The sequence below is a fragment of the Schistocerca gregaria genome, chromosome 1, assembly GCF_023897955.1.
Source record: "Schistocerca gregaria isolate iqSchGreg1 chromosome 1, iqSchGreg1.2, whole genome shotgun sequence".
Taxonomy (NCBI): Eukaryota; Metazoa; Arthropoda; class Insecta; order Orthoptera; family Acrididae; genus Schistocerca; species Schistocerca gregaria.
Window position 1 is genome coordinate 1,014,990,308 of NC_064920.1, and position 15,457 is coordinate 1,015,005,764.

Below are 15,457 nucleotides of genomic sequence, written 5' to 3' on the forward strand. Positions count from 1 at the left end.
AACAAAAACAACCGAAACAACGAACAAAGTGAACAAAATGAGATCAGAATTACAGAACTTAACAACACCGATTACGAATATATATATATATATACATATATATATATATATATATATATATATATATATATATATATATATATATCACGGGCACTAAACTCGCGGTGTCGGGTTCAAACCCTGCCCGTGCATTTTTTTTTTTTCAATTTCATTGTTCAGGAAATCATGAGATAGAATATGTCACGTAAAATTATTCAAAAATAGTCATTTTCGCCTTGTTAATTTCAATGGTAAGTCAATTAGAACAGCAGACTTTCTTCAGATGTGTATTCCGTTTGTTAGAGAATACATTACAGAACGTTCTTACTTGCTGTCGCCTGCATCAGTTGCTGTGATGCTGTGATAGAAGAGAATTCAGGATGATATTTGTCGCAGATGCAACTGAAACACAAATTCGCAGAGCACAACGCACATTTAATGGAAGCTACTGCCTTGAAGGCAAAAGGATTTTTCAGAAGTGATGCCGAAGAACACAGTTCGTTTGAATTCAAAAATTCTGTTGTGTCTTCGATCAATTTCGATGCAAACCACCCGTATTTGATTATTCCTGTGAAAGTAGGAGCATTGAACTGACGCGGAATTAAAGAACGTATTTTCATGGAATTTTCTCTCAAGTCATTTCACTTTTAATCTTTAGCAAGTCGGTAGCATTTTTATTTATTCATTTTCTTTCGTGAACATTATAAGCCGCCTGTAAATAAACATCACAGTGCTGGCAAAGTGGAATGCATTTGGATGGAATAAGTTTACGGTGGAAGTGCATGCTTGTCTTTTATCTACAAAGACTTGATTGTAAAGTGTCTGGTGAGTCGTGCCCTCTCCACAACTCAATAATATAAAAAAAAGTTTTCTCCTCCTACATACTGAAGAATGAGAGGTCTTAAAACTCATCTTGCACCATTTTCGTGAACTTCTCTGAATTAGTCCAAGTCATAATTACATTTTTTAATTTATGAGTCGTGAAGTCTTTTTTGAACAACCCGACTGAATTTCCCGGATTGTTCTTGTACACGTAAGAAAAGGTAAGGGAATGCTTTTACTGACGCAGTTACAATACAGTGTGCCGCGAAGGATTGACTAATATTGTTTAAATCGGTTTTCGCTTCTTGTTCTGCATAATATGTAGTGTGTATCGATTGGTTCAAAAATGGCTCTGAGCATTATGGGACGTAACATCTAAGGTCATAAGTCCCCTAGAACGCAGAACTACTTAAACCTAACTAACCTAAGGACATCACACACATCCATGCCCAAGGCAGGTTTCGAACTTGCGTTCGTAGCGGTCGCGCGGTTCCAGACAGAAGCGCCTAGAACCGCTCGGTCACACTAGCAGGCGTATCGATTGGTACTCCCAGCTGGTTTTATATTAATTAATTACATAAGCGAGGTCAAAATTAGAGAAGAGTGATTTCTTCTGTATGTTTAATGCTTCTGCACCTGCTAATACTTCAGCTTTCGGTGAGAATTCTTTGGAGCTCTCCAAATATTTGAAATTTTAACTACAAATACAGAACACACTTTTGAAGAAAGTGTGCGGTAACGATTTATTACTGAAATTACTAAGGCGAAAATGGCTTTATTTTATAATTTTGTATGGCATATTCCATTTCATGACCGGCCGCGGTTCTAGGTGCGCAGTCCGGAACCGCGCGACCGCTACGGTCGCAGGTTCGAATCCTGCCTCGGGCATGGATGTGGGTGATGTCCATAGGTTAGTTACGTTTAATTAGTTCTAAGGTCTAGGCGACTGATGACCACAGATGTTAAGTCGCATAGTGCTCAGAGCCATTTGAACCATCCATTTCATGATTTCGTGTTCGATGAGACTGAAAACAAAAAAGAAGTACACAGTAGGATTTGGACCCGAATCTTAGCCTCTGCTCTGCAGTCTCTCGGCCGTAACACGAATAACGCTGCGAATAAAAGTTAGATGGTACGCATAAAAACTCAGCATCGATTTCCTCGTAAACTAGAGGCTGCTAGCCAAGTTCTCAGGATATTACTAGAAGCTGTTGGCCTGGTACTTAGGACAGAACCACCAACAATATACCTACGACTCATCAAAATCCGAACAGGTGTGATGGCCCCCTAATGAGAGTGTGGTGCAGTGGTTAGCACAATGGACTCGCATTCGGGAAGTCAGGGCTCAAATCTCTTTCCAATCGTCAGTATCGCTTACAAAGGACACTGTTGATTTACTTCTTCGATATCATGTACTCCGTCTCTTAGCAACTCGTTGACGAATGGACGATTCTTCCCGCCGTCTGTTTCACGACGACAAATAAATGTGAGGTTTCCTCCAGTATACGTATCACGTAAAGTTTTCGAATCCGTTTCGGTATTTAACATGATTATTCGAAACGCTAATTTAAGATGAAATTGGGAAACATCAGACAGTTAGTTCTAACAGCCTAAAGCCACTGAATGTCGAACGGAGAGAAACGGTTATCAGTCATCAGAAAACCGATGCTATCATAGAAGGCGCGGGTTGGTACAGCCTCTAGCCTAGCAGTCATCGTATGACATATATGCATTATCATTACTCACACGCACAGCGCTTTAATATGGGAAAGGTCCACTCTGCCCTCTAATAAGCTCTCGCTTGACACCACCGAATACGCTAAGGCGGTGGTTTGGACACGGTGGAATGCACGGCACAGGGCTACTGACCTTGAAGTAACCGATTTGTAACAGCTCGTTACATCACTGTGGAGCCAACTGGTGCTCAAATCGCTGCTGATGATGCAGTACGATGCGCCAGATACATACGCCGAACACGACGATCTTCCCTCTCTGTAGTGCCACGTGACCGTCCGCAGTCCGGTCTTCTTGCCACTGTATATTTTCGTGACCAACGCTGTCAGCAACCATGTACAGTAGAGATGGATCGTTCGTGAACTAACGGGCCCAAAAGAACGGTTCACCGAGATGGCCGGAACGAGCGAGGAACGAATTCTAAGGAACGGTCTTTCATTGTTCACTTCGGTCCCGGGAACGGGAAACGGTCGGTCTCGTTCCCGCAACGGCACGTCGGCTGGTCTCTTTCCAGCCTCGGTCCCGTTCCCGTCTGTCTCTGTCTCGGTCTCGCTCGGCGGGACTCGTCCTTCTTCGCGTGGCCACTCGTCGCAATTCCACTGCCGACTGCTCACAGTTAGTTGAGTAGCGAGTTGTTCGTTTCGTTCGCATCGCACGCCCATTCTAGATCTGTGTCAAACCGTTTCTGAACTCTGAGCTTCTGTTTCTTTAGGTTTTCTATTCAGCGTCCACGACCGGTAATTAAAAAGTATTTTCTAATGAGGGAGACCAAGAGATGAATACACTAAGCAGATTCCGAAGGATGTAGGCTGCAGTAGGTACTGGGAGATGAAGAAGCTTGCACAGTATAGAGTAGCATGGAGAGCTGTATCAAACCAGTGTCAGGACTGAAGACCACAACAACAACAACAATTACGTAAATTACATTAAAATTACCTGGTATGTAATACATACATTTTTTCAGGTAACAAAACGAGATATCAGCTTACTTCACTATTTTGATAAACAGCAGAAGAAATAATTGTGAAAAAGCAAGATTTTTTTATTACAGATGCAAAGGACTTCGGCACGGCATACACGAAAGGCCATTTTCCGTCTTTTTTTGATCCACGGTAAAAGAGCATGTTCATTGTTATGGAAATCAGACAGGCTTACAACCGAATGAAGCCCGCACTTCGTAATCGAGTGTATGGTGTCACATTTTGTAAAGAGAATATGATAACTCCGACAATATTATTTCAGAGTTAGAGGTTGGCGCGCGAAAAATCGACCCCGAGTACTAGACTGCTCATTGTCACTTACCAATCGTCATCTACTGTTTCTAAGTTGTTTGCCTTAGCTCATTTCTTATTTATTCACTGCCTAATTATTACATGTTTATCTATTCTGCTCGTACCGTTCAACAAGTCGTGCTTAATTGGCGAGCAGTCTGTATTGTATGTATTGTATTGTATGTTAACCGGGGACCTAGAAACGACCGAGAGGCTCCGTCCCCGCCGCAGCCGCAGTGGTCCACAACCATACGACGGCTACCGCAGTCCACTTCACCCCTCCGCCGCCCCACACCGAACCCAGGGTTATGAGCAGTCTGTATTCGGGGCCAGTTTTTCGTGCGCCACCTTATATTATTTCACTGCTATCAGCCACATAACGCTCCGTTGGCTAAACGAGATGTTTTGCAGAATCACGAAAATTACCTCTACAAGTGTGTGAGAATTCTGTAATGAATAAAAACGCTGTACTCCAGGGGAGAGGCAAGTGCCCCCTCTTGGCGTCTTCCATCTTCAGTCACCTATACTATTAATTTTCAGTTTTTCTTAAGAACCATATACAAAGCACAATGAACTGTGAACGATTAAAAATGAACGATTCCCAAAAAAGAGCGATCACCAGTGAACTAGTTTCCAAGGATGAACGACTTTGCCCATCTCTAGTGTACAATAGCTAAATTCCTGTCAAGTATTTCCGCAATATTGTAGAAGGAGCATCTAGCTTCTCGTAGCCCTATTACTTAAGCACGTTCAAACTCAGTGAGGTGTTGATAATAGCGTCTTTGTCGCCTTAAAGGCATTCTTGACTAATGTCAACTCACGACGTCCAGTCTCCGAGATAACTAACGCTGTAGCGTGTATTTAAAGAGAGCCTGGTTTGCATCCTCATAGTGGCGCTACTAGGTCCACTCGTATGCGACTGCTGCGAAATTTGAATAATAATCTTTCAGATGTACAAACACGCATACCAACTTTCGTTTATGTCGTAAATCTCCTTAGTGTTGCGATTTTTACCCATCAGTGTCTTGCTGTCACTGATCATCGCAAGTTTGAGTGCAACCTGGTGCCACAGCGGACATGTGACGTTGTAAGGAAAGTAAATAAAAGCTGGGCAGACACGAACAACGAATCATTCCAGCGAGGTTGTGGGAAAGAAACGGGGAGATACGCTGCCACAAGCATCTTTGACAAAGGGCAGATCGTTAATGCCCAACACATGGGAACGAGCACCTCGTAAACAGGGAAGTTGCTGGCTGTTCGCGCACCACTACCGCGAGCACCTACGGATACTGGCTGAGGTACAGTAAAGTCACGAGAAGGTGGCATGGTATCAGACATCCACACTTCGCAGAACGTGGAGGTCGGAGTCTTGTCCGCTATTTAGAGCAGAGGAGCAAACAGCGTCAGATTTACACCTGGTGGCAAAAATTAGAACTAATTTTTTTCCCGTAAATCGGTTCCCAGTTAACGCATTACAATATCTACCACGTTTCGCTGCCATACGATAATTAAAGTGCACACTGGTCCTCTGTGAGTAGCTGCACTTTAATTACAACCACCCGCTATAAATCGATGACAGATATGACAACAGATACAACGCCCGTGCACGTTCAAGTGTTTCGTAGCGCACTGTTGTCTCAAATGGCCCTGAGCACTACGGGACTTAACTACTGAGGGCGTCAGTCCCCTAGAACTTAGAACTACTTAAACCTAACTAACATAGGGACATCACACACATCCATGCTCGAGGCAGCGGTCGCGCGGTTCCAGACTGTACGCCTAGAACCGATCGGCCACTTCGGCCGTTGTTAAACATGGGGCTCCGCAACAGACGACCCCTACGTGTTCTACACAAGATCGACCGGTGTGTCCGGATACGCCGTCATCTAGGCGAACTGTTCGAAACATGCACCGTGCCGCAAACACAGGCAGGGGCAGTATTACGCTAGGCTTCCATGGGAGCTTTAGGAGTTGTCGAAAGCAGCTGTGGACTACGTGAACATTACAGCGACAACCTGCATCTCTCTATGTTTCGTGTCTCTCGAAAGGTGATGGTATCTTGCAGCAGGATAACTGTCCCTGCCAAAAGGCCATAATCATACTGCAGGAGCATGATAGCGATCTCACGTTGGCATATTGGCCACCAGATCTCCTGATCGTTGCCCAATGGAACACAACTGGGATAATATCCGGCGCGCGCTCCGTGCGCACAAACACCCGGCCCGTCATTTATGGGACCTGTGTGTGGCCTGGTAGCCACATACCTCTTGAATCCGCCAAGTAGTTGTCAACTCCATGTCCTCATAATCGCTATCAAGCAGATGCTTTATCAGAAGAACAATGAGGCTATGCAACCCACACTGTTATTCGAATGGGATGCAAATCGGTAGATGTGAAGTACATGTACAGACAATCAAATGATAACAGTTTCAGATAAAATTGATGATTTGTTCAGAAGAAAGGGCTTCAGAAATTGAGCAAGTCAATAACGCGTTAGTCTCTGTCTGAGTCTTACGCAAGCAGTTATTCGGTTTAGCATTGATTGACAGAGTTGTTGGATGTGTCGTGAGGGGCATCGTGCCAAATTCTGTCCAATTGGCGTGTTAGATCGTCAGAATCCCTAGATGGTTCGAAGACCCTGCCTATTACATTCTAAAGGTTCTCAATTGGGGTGAGCGATCTTGCTGGCCGAGATAGGGTCTGGCAAGCACGAAGACAAGCAGTAGAAACTCTCGCTGTGTGCGGTCGGGCATTATCTTGCTGAAATGTAAGCCCAGGATGGCTTTGCCATGAAGGACGACAAACCGGAGCGTAGAATATCGTCGAAGTATCGCTGTAGTGTAAGAGAGAGGTGGATGGCGACCAGAGAAGTCCAGCTATGGCAACCAAAGATGATGATGATGATGTTTAGTTTGTGGGGCGCTCAACTGTGCGGTATTCAGCGCCCGTACAAGTTCCCAAACTTTGCTCAGTCCAATCTCGCCACTTTCATGAATGATGATGAAGTGATGAGAACAACACGAACACCCAGTCATCTCGACGCAGGTGAAAATCCCTGACCCCGCCGGGATTCGAACCCGGGACCCCGTGCTCAGGAAGCGAGAACGCGACCGCCTGACCACGATCTGTGGCCGGCACCAAAGAAGTCCTGCTATGAAATCAAATAGCACCCCAGACCATCACTTCTGGCTGATGGGCCGTATGGCGCGCGACAGTCAGGTTGGTGTAGCACCGCTGTTTGGGGCATTTCCAAACAGATCTTCGCTGTTCGTTGGGGTTCAGTTCTATGAGGGAATCATCACTGAAGGCAGTTCTACTTACAGACGGAAGACATCTCTGGAGAGCAATGGCATACCAACCTGACAGTCGCCCGCAGTACGGCCCGACAACCAGGAGTGATGGGGATCTAAAGCGCCAACTGGACAGAATTTGTCGCGATATTCCTCAGAAGGGCATCCAGGAACTCTGTGAATCAATGCCAAGCCGAATAAGTGCTTGCTTAAGGACCAGAGGTGGACCAACGCGTTACTGACTTGCTCAGTTTGTGAAGCTCTTTCTCTTGATTAAATCATCCATTTTTTCTGAAATGGTAATCATTTGTTCGTCTGTGTGATTTCCTTTGCGTAGCGTTTTTTTTCCCTTACAGTGTATAAATGACAGTCGAAGGAAAACGAGACAGATGGAAAAAAAGAAATTAAATAAAGTGTTTATTACTTCAGAATTAATCGCCTTAATTGTTAACACAGTTATCCCAGTGTGAGACGAAGAGGTCGATGCCTTTACGGAAAAATGTTTGCGTTTACCTACGAAACCATGATCATATCCAGACGTGCACCTCTTTGTCGGGGCTCTAAACACACGAAAATTGAATGAGGAGAGATAGGGAGATAGGGACTGCATGGAGTACGTGTAAGGGGTTCCCTACAAAGCCTCTGCGGCGCACTCGAAACAGCCTTGGTAACATGCGGATCGCCCATATGTTTCCAATTCACTGAAGAGGTTTCCCTTCCAGCCCTTACAAATTCTCTGTACAGTCCCGATCTCTCCCCACGCGATGTTAATATGTTTGGTGCCCTCAAGAGAGACATTCGTGGCCGTCGATTAGCTTCAGACGGAGAGGTGCACGTCCGGTACAGTCATGCTCTGTAGGCAACCGCAAACATTCTTCCATGGTGGCATTGACTAGTTTGTCTCACGGTGGGATAAATGTATTAACATTTACAGTGATTATTTTTGAAATTATAGACCGTTTACTCCCTTTTTTCCATTTGTATCATTTTCATACTTCCACCTATAGAGCAGTGGATAACGAAACAATTTCTATTAATATATTATGGAAGCCGCCCGGTTAGCCGGGCGGTCTGACGCACTGCTTTCCGGACTGGGAAGGGCGCCTGGTCCCCGTTAGGAATCCGCCCGGCAGACTTGTGTCGACGTCCTGTGAGCCGGCCGGTCTGTGGATGGTTTTTAGGCGGTTTTCCATCTGCCTTGGCGAATGCGGGCTCGTTTCCCTTATTCCGCCTGGCAATCAAGTTCTCCACGTACGCGTACACCACCGTTACTCTACCACGCAAACATTTGGGGTTACAGTCGTCTGGTGTGAGACGTTTCCGCTAGGGTCCATTGGGGGTCGAACCGTGAGACGTTCCCTGGGGGTGGGGGGATGGTGTCCACCAGGGACCGAACTGCACAATAACCCTGAAGAACTGGTTCGGTTTGGCGTGGCGGAGGGGTGAAGTGGACTGCAGTAGTCGTCGTGGGGTTGTGGACCACTGCGGCTGCGGCGGGGATGGAGCCTCTCCGTCGTTTCTAGGCCCCCGGTTAACATACAATACAATATATTATGGAAGGGCGCCTCATCCAGAGTAAACGTAGGGTACCTATTCCCATGTATCCTATCTCCTTCCGATAGTTGAGCTCGTCTACTATACATTCAAACCTAGACTAGTAGGCCGAAAAGGATTAACTTTAGTAAAGTTTCCAGAAGCCATTTACATGAAGTCGAAACCTGATCAAGGTTTTCCGTTCAAACAAGGCTTTCAGTAATGTAGCTACTCGTGTTCGCAAACGGAAATACTCAATTCCAGTGACGTGGCGGTTACGTCTTTAGGGTAGCCGGAAGAGAAGACTTTTATTCGCTGTAATTTTTCTTCGATTAGAATAGGAGAGAGTGGAGCCTACAGCTCCCAGTCACGACACGGTGCTCCAGGTTGCAAAACATCTCAGCAATGAGGGTGTGGCGTAAGCGCCTGGGACACCAGTAATGGTAACACATAATTAGAAGAGGGTGATACGCGATGCGTATCGCTTTGTACTTCAAAGAGGGGATATAAATTATATCAACAACTTGTTCATTTATTTAATTACGTAGTCACTTATAATAACACCGGCACAATTTAACACAAAAACTAAACTCGTTGTCGAACTAGTGTTATTGTGGAACCATCATAAGACACTTAATGAATTTAATATATTTTGATTAACTGGTTACAGATATTATCAAACTGATATAAAATTCATTATGTACGAAACTTGTGCAGGTAATTCCTTAGTGTATCCAAGCAGTGTACAGTCTGTAATATTGCTGTGTTCGCTTTCCATATAACGCCGACTATTCGCGAATGGCATCTGTTATCGTCTTATGTACATTGGGACCTGTGTAACTAACCAAAGCCGCAGACGCACCTGCGCAGGTGAATATTACGTCTACTCTACCGTAAAATGGCACAATGTCAGACACTAGATGTCTAATAATGGTTACATTCATTAAGCCGCTCTTGGCGGTTCCACATTTAAGTTGTTGCAGTCTAAGAGCTGTGCAGTAATCCTTGTAAAAAGTATTCGAAACACACAATCATCAGTATTTACAGTTATATGCGGGAATCGAGTTGTAGAAGCAATGTGATGACCATACCTGTCGACTATGTCAGATTGTCCCAGCATTCAAGTTTTAGCTTTCTAAAAATGCGCTGATAGAATGAATGGATGCTGTTCTTCATGTAACACATGTTAATCCTTAGATACTTTACTCAAATATGGCCATGCATTGTAATCAACAATCATCTGATTCGTAAAATACTCAAAATGGCGTGAATTAGCAGAAGTTCCAGTGGCAGTTAGTTTCAAATTAAAGCCAAGGCAACGACGGAGCAGAGGTTCACAAACCCTTCCATAGACAGTGAGTTGGCACCACGCCCAGGAACATCAACCTACGCGTGGACAGGCAAAACTGCCCTTCGGCAGATACCCTGAGCGACCATCGGCATTTCCGAACCCTGTTAGGCTGGCTACAGGGATGTTTTGCTCTTGGAGGAAGCATACATCGGCGCGGCGTCTGGGGTAACAAAACTGCTGTGGGACGCCTTCCCGGCCTCAGTTGGTTGCTGTCCGTGGTAGACATCAATTCGTGACTTGTACTAGTGCGGTAGATGCCACGTTTTTCCCGATGTATGTGGTGGTTTTCACCACCTTGGAAACAACCATGCACGAAGCCGTTCAGATTCAGACAAGACGTTTGCTGTAGAATGCTCGTAGCACATATGTCCGCGATTAAGCTGCAGGTACGTGATTTGCACCGTAAAGATTTAACTTCACGGTATCTACAACGTTAGAGCAGTTTATGTCGCACTATTGTTTTCTGCGTGCTCGCAATTCGTGATTCATTACAGCTCATTACTTTAGTTCTTGATTCCAGATTCTCAGGGTTCTTCTTTGATTTTCTGATCAGTACTCATTATTTCTAATGTGTTTCTGTGCCTTTCATATACATTTGACTTGCCTAACACCAAGCCTGTTGGTTCTCTTATAATCCAAAACTGTATGCTGGCAAATTCCTACTTTACGCAAGAGAGTGTCTCGCATTTCTGATTTCCGTTTATAATATAACCGACTTAATTACAATCGTACCTCTGTGTTTTCTCTGTGATCTTCCCCAGTTCCTTTCAGAAATCAATATATTTATTTGTCTTGGAAATTAAACTCCTTGCTGTGAGAAGAGACATCCAGCGCCTCCACGTTCCAGGGATAGAAGATCGTCAGGTGAGATCAATTTAATCTGATAATAGAACGAATAGTAACAGGCAGAAGTCCTTTATTTCTCGCAGTTCAATTCCACGAAGTTTCTCCAACCATCTACACCTAGGTATCACTACAGGGGGTGACAGCAGAGCACGATTCGCCAAATGGAAAGCCTGATATCGGTTTCTCGAGTCACTTCAGGAGAACGTTGGAACGAAGTGGAGACACAGTAGTTTCGTTCATCAATCCTTATTCTGTTATAATGGTAGCCTCTTCGTCGACGTAAACAAAGCGTTAAATTAAAGACTCCACCTACGCTTCCTCGATTCATTTCAGCAGTCAAGTATAGAGACTAAATGCTATTAGATAATACCAAAGTCGTTTCAGTCTACATACGCCTACCTGATGAAAAGGGCAAGAAACAGGTGACCTCTGTGTTCGAAAGCGGACGCACCACCGTTTATATCAAATTAACCCGTAAGTAATATAAGAGGCAGTCAGAAGTAAGTCGAGCTTAAGAAATGGAGTTGACGGAGAAACTAGCCTGGAGCGCCCATTGCTAGTAGACGAGGGTGGTGTATGAAGAGTGAAGTAAACTACGTCAACCGTCTAATTGGATGTATATCGTGAGGCTTGTTGTGTGAGTACTTCAGGTTAGAAGCATGCAATAAAGGTGATGGTGATGGAAAATGGGGCAGGCTCGAACGGGATTATGTTATTATTATTATTATTATTATCATTATCATTATTATTTTACTGTCAACCAAGATATGTGTCGGTCGCTTTTTCGTAGGTTCAGTAGATATCATGGCGAACGTGAAGCCTAAGGAGGTGGATATCTGATGTTCCTATTTACTGGTTGTTAGACTGCTGAGATTCTGCGCAGTGATACCCTAGACCATGAGAGAGGAAGAGAATTCCATGGAACTGGGAAGTGTCTATTCAGGCTGTTGATAGGAGGACGAAAGTGATTCTGTAGTTGCTTTGGAACCCAAAAGAAGTGGGACAGAGGATCTCAACATGCAGGAGGCAGTCTGGTAGTAAGTGTGGGAACAGTTACATACAGTAGACATCTACGACGGTGGTGCTGGATTGAGGAGGAAGTCAGTAGTTTCTAGGAAGACGTGGTATAAACCTCAAAATAAGCTTCAGAATGGTGGTAGTCAGTGGAAGATCAACAGAGAAGGATCAGGCTTTAGCAGTGGCCATACTACCTACGTGTTGGTTACTTGTTTATTGTTTGTATCCAGAATGCAATCAAAACATAAATTAATATCAATAATAAACTCCAAAGCAGCAGAGCCAATGTTCAGCCTTAGAAACGGGTTTACCATTACGTAGGATGCAGCTGATGGTCATCTTGGGACAGATCAGGAATTTTTCTATGTCGTGGACAAGACTGTACGTGTCTTTTTTTTTTCATCTACTTCCGTGTAGCCCCACATAGTGAGTCTAGCCTATCCTCTTGAAAACCCTTTCCGTCGGTTGAGGCATTTCCAGATAGGGTAGGGCGACTTGAAGCCAGCTGGTATTTCATCTGACAACTTTATGAGAGTGTATGGCACCGTGTGCGACCACATTTAGTCAAGCGCGTCAAAGCAGTATTGTAAGCAGTGACGGATTAAAAATTTCTGTGCCCCCAGGCACACCATAATATATGTGTCTCTCCAAAAATACCTTTGAAATAATAACTACATAGTTTTTAAATGACAGTGAATGTCCTCTAACTTGCTAATAAAACTTCACATTATAGTCTGAAATTTTTAAAACTAATCTGAAAAAAAAAAAACGAATTCTCCATTCAGCAAAGTTTGCGTCAGGCTTTGATGGCCACAGATTCGTTAATTATAACCTCGTAGTTGAGACGGTCATCAGTTAGAAGGTTAACTGCGATGTGAAAAAGCACAAGGTGTTCAATCTCTCCGCAGACAAGGTAGAATGCAAGTATGATTTCAGCTTTTTAAGAGCCGGATAAGAGCGTTCTGCCGAACAATTTGTAAGTCCCGTACCTAGAAAAATTTTAAGAGAAATGTCAACATTCGGAAACATGGACTGTAACTGCCCCTTTCGTAGAAATTTACTCATTTCGACTGGTACATCACAAATCTCACAAGAGTTCAAAAGTGCTTCAAAATGTACACATTCACTTGGGAAGGAACTTCCTAAATCACTTTCATATGACACTTGGATTTTGCTGCTCTTTCAGAAATAACGTCCGGTGAACTGTACTTAAGTTTACGAACAACTATGAGGGGGTCCAACAGTGTTTTATATCTTTCCCTCCTGTTCAGTAACTCAGCGTACGATTTATCGAGTATTGGGAAAAATGTTTTGACTCTAAATTTCTTCCTACCAGTCAGAAGATTTATTCAGTATCTGGTTCATCACCAACATAAAGTTTACGTTTCCTTGATCTTTTATACGAGGGTTGACTGAAAAGTAATGCCTCCGCCTTCGTAACTCCTCAACAGTTGGCAGCATTGGTACGTGGCAGGTACTGGCTTGTTTCGTAGCCTCTTCTCTGCAGCTCCAGTTGGCGGGAAGCCTTAGCATTGGACGGTTGTGCTGTTACAGTGTAAAGTATGGAACCCTGCGCATACGGTCGGTCAATGCGATTTAAGCAACTTGCAGTCATTGAATTCTTGACAGCGTAAAGTGTCAACCCAAAGGAGATTCATCGGAGAATGAAAGCAGTTTATGGTGATTGTGTTGATGTGAGTACTGTGCGTCGCTGGGCGACTAAGTTTAAAGATGCGGGAACATCTGATCTGCGTAACAAACAAAGAGTTGGACGTCCTGTGACAGCAACCACTGAGTTTCGCAGCCAAATGTTGACAGATTGATTCAGGGCGATCGTCGTATCACTCAGAGAGAAATTGTAAGCACAATCAGCATTTCACAAGAACGTGTGAGTCACATTATTGCTTTGCTTGGCTATCGGAAGAGTCTGTGCACCATGGATACCGCGGATGCCGAACCCTGAGACTGAATCTCACCACCATACGGCATCAGCACCGTCCGACTCCCATCTGTTCCCGCTAGTGAAAGACGATCTGCAGGGATATCATTACGCATCTGATGAAGATGTTTGGAGAACTGTGAGACGGTGGTGGCGGAAACATAGTGTCGACTTCTTCCGTGACGGCTTCAGAAAACTCATTCATCGTTGGCAGAAATGTATCTAACTGGCTGTTGATTATGTGGAAAACAGAATACTGGTAATTAAAGATCACATTCTAAGGATTATTTCTGCGTATGATTTATGAAAATATTCCCATCCAAACCCAATTAACGAAGGTGAAGGCATTACTTTTCATTCAACCGTCGTAGATGCATTCGTACTCCATGTCAGTCGTGGAGATACCACAAATTGGGCTAATAAACCCTACAACTGATTAAGGTAGTTCTAGCACCAGTTCAGTATCAATATTTACGCTTTACAATTTCACATTTACGCTGTTAAATGTGTGGAGTCTGTCTTTCCAAACTATCATCATGAATACTGTTTTTAGTCTCATTCAATAAAGCTGAAGCCTCATTTCGTACAAGTGGTTTCTCACACACTGCATAAACAAATCAGCAATCAGTTATTTGCGCGAATTACATGACCTGTGCGTAGGCATCTAACGCCACATTCCTCCATATGCCTACCAATAATAGTCGAATCTCTGATACTCAAAATCTCTGATGTATTTCGTTCCAAAGATGGACAAACAAGCTGTTAAGCAGGTGGTCATAATATTTTTGCTCATCAGTGTGTGTATGCTGAATGAACTCCAACGGCGGCAATGTTCAGGGTGACTATGACATTCGGCAGCAGGCGTCGATGACGCGGAAGTCTGTCAAGTCGAAGTGACTTCTCGAAGGCTGCCCACAAGGCACAGAAACCCGGAAGGTGTTACAGAAGCGTCCCACTGCTGATAAGGGATGGCCCACAGCGGCCAGTGTCCGTTTCTTGGTATGCTCTTCTTGGCTCCAAGCTCTGCTTCAGTCCATTCCATTACAATCAGTAGTTTGTGGAAATTTTAATGCAGCTTTCTTGAGAGATACGAACAGGAAAAATGAACTGGAATCGACTTGGCTGACTTAATCTAATCTCTGTGTTTAATTCCCCAACTCATGTGCAGCAAGATAGTAGGATCGTGCTTGATAACATTTTTATAGACATTGCTCAGTCTGTAACAATTAATATGTCCCCAATTGTAAGTGGACTTTCTGGTCATGATGCATCATTAATGATAATAAACAATAAGTACCTTACAGTTCTGAGGCAGGTTCATACAAAGCAGTCGGGCTTATTAGTGAGAACAGCTAGAATGTTTTACGAGCAAGTTAAAAGAGGTTGTATAAGAAGAAGTATATGTAGAAACAGACGGTACTGTCAAATTCAATTTATTCCACAGTAAATTTATGTCAGTATTTGAAAGTACCTTTCCTAAAAACTCACCCACAAATTCTGTTAAAATAAGTAACCCGTAGATAATTGGGGGAATTAAAATGTAATTTAAGAGGAAGACTGTGTACACTGAGGTGACAAAAAAGTGGTGGGGTAGCGGTATGCACATACAGAGATA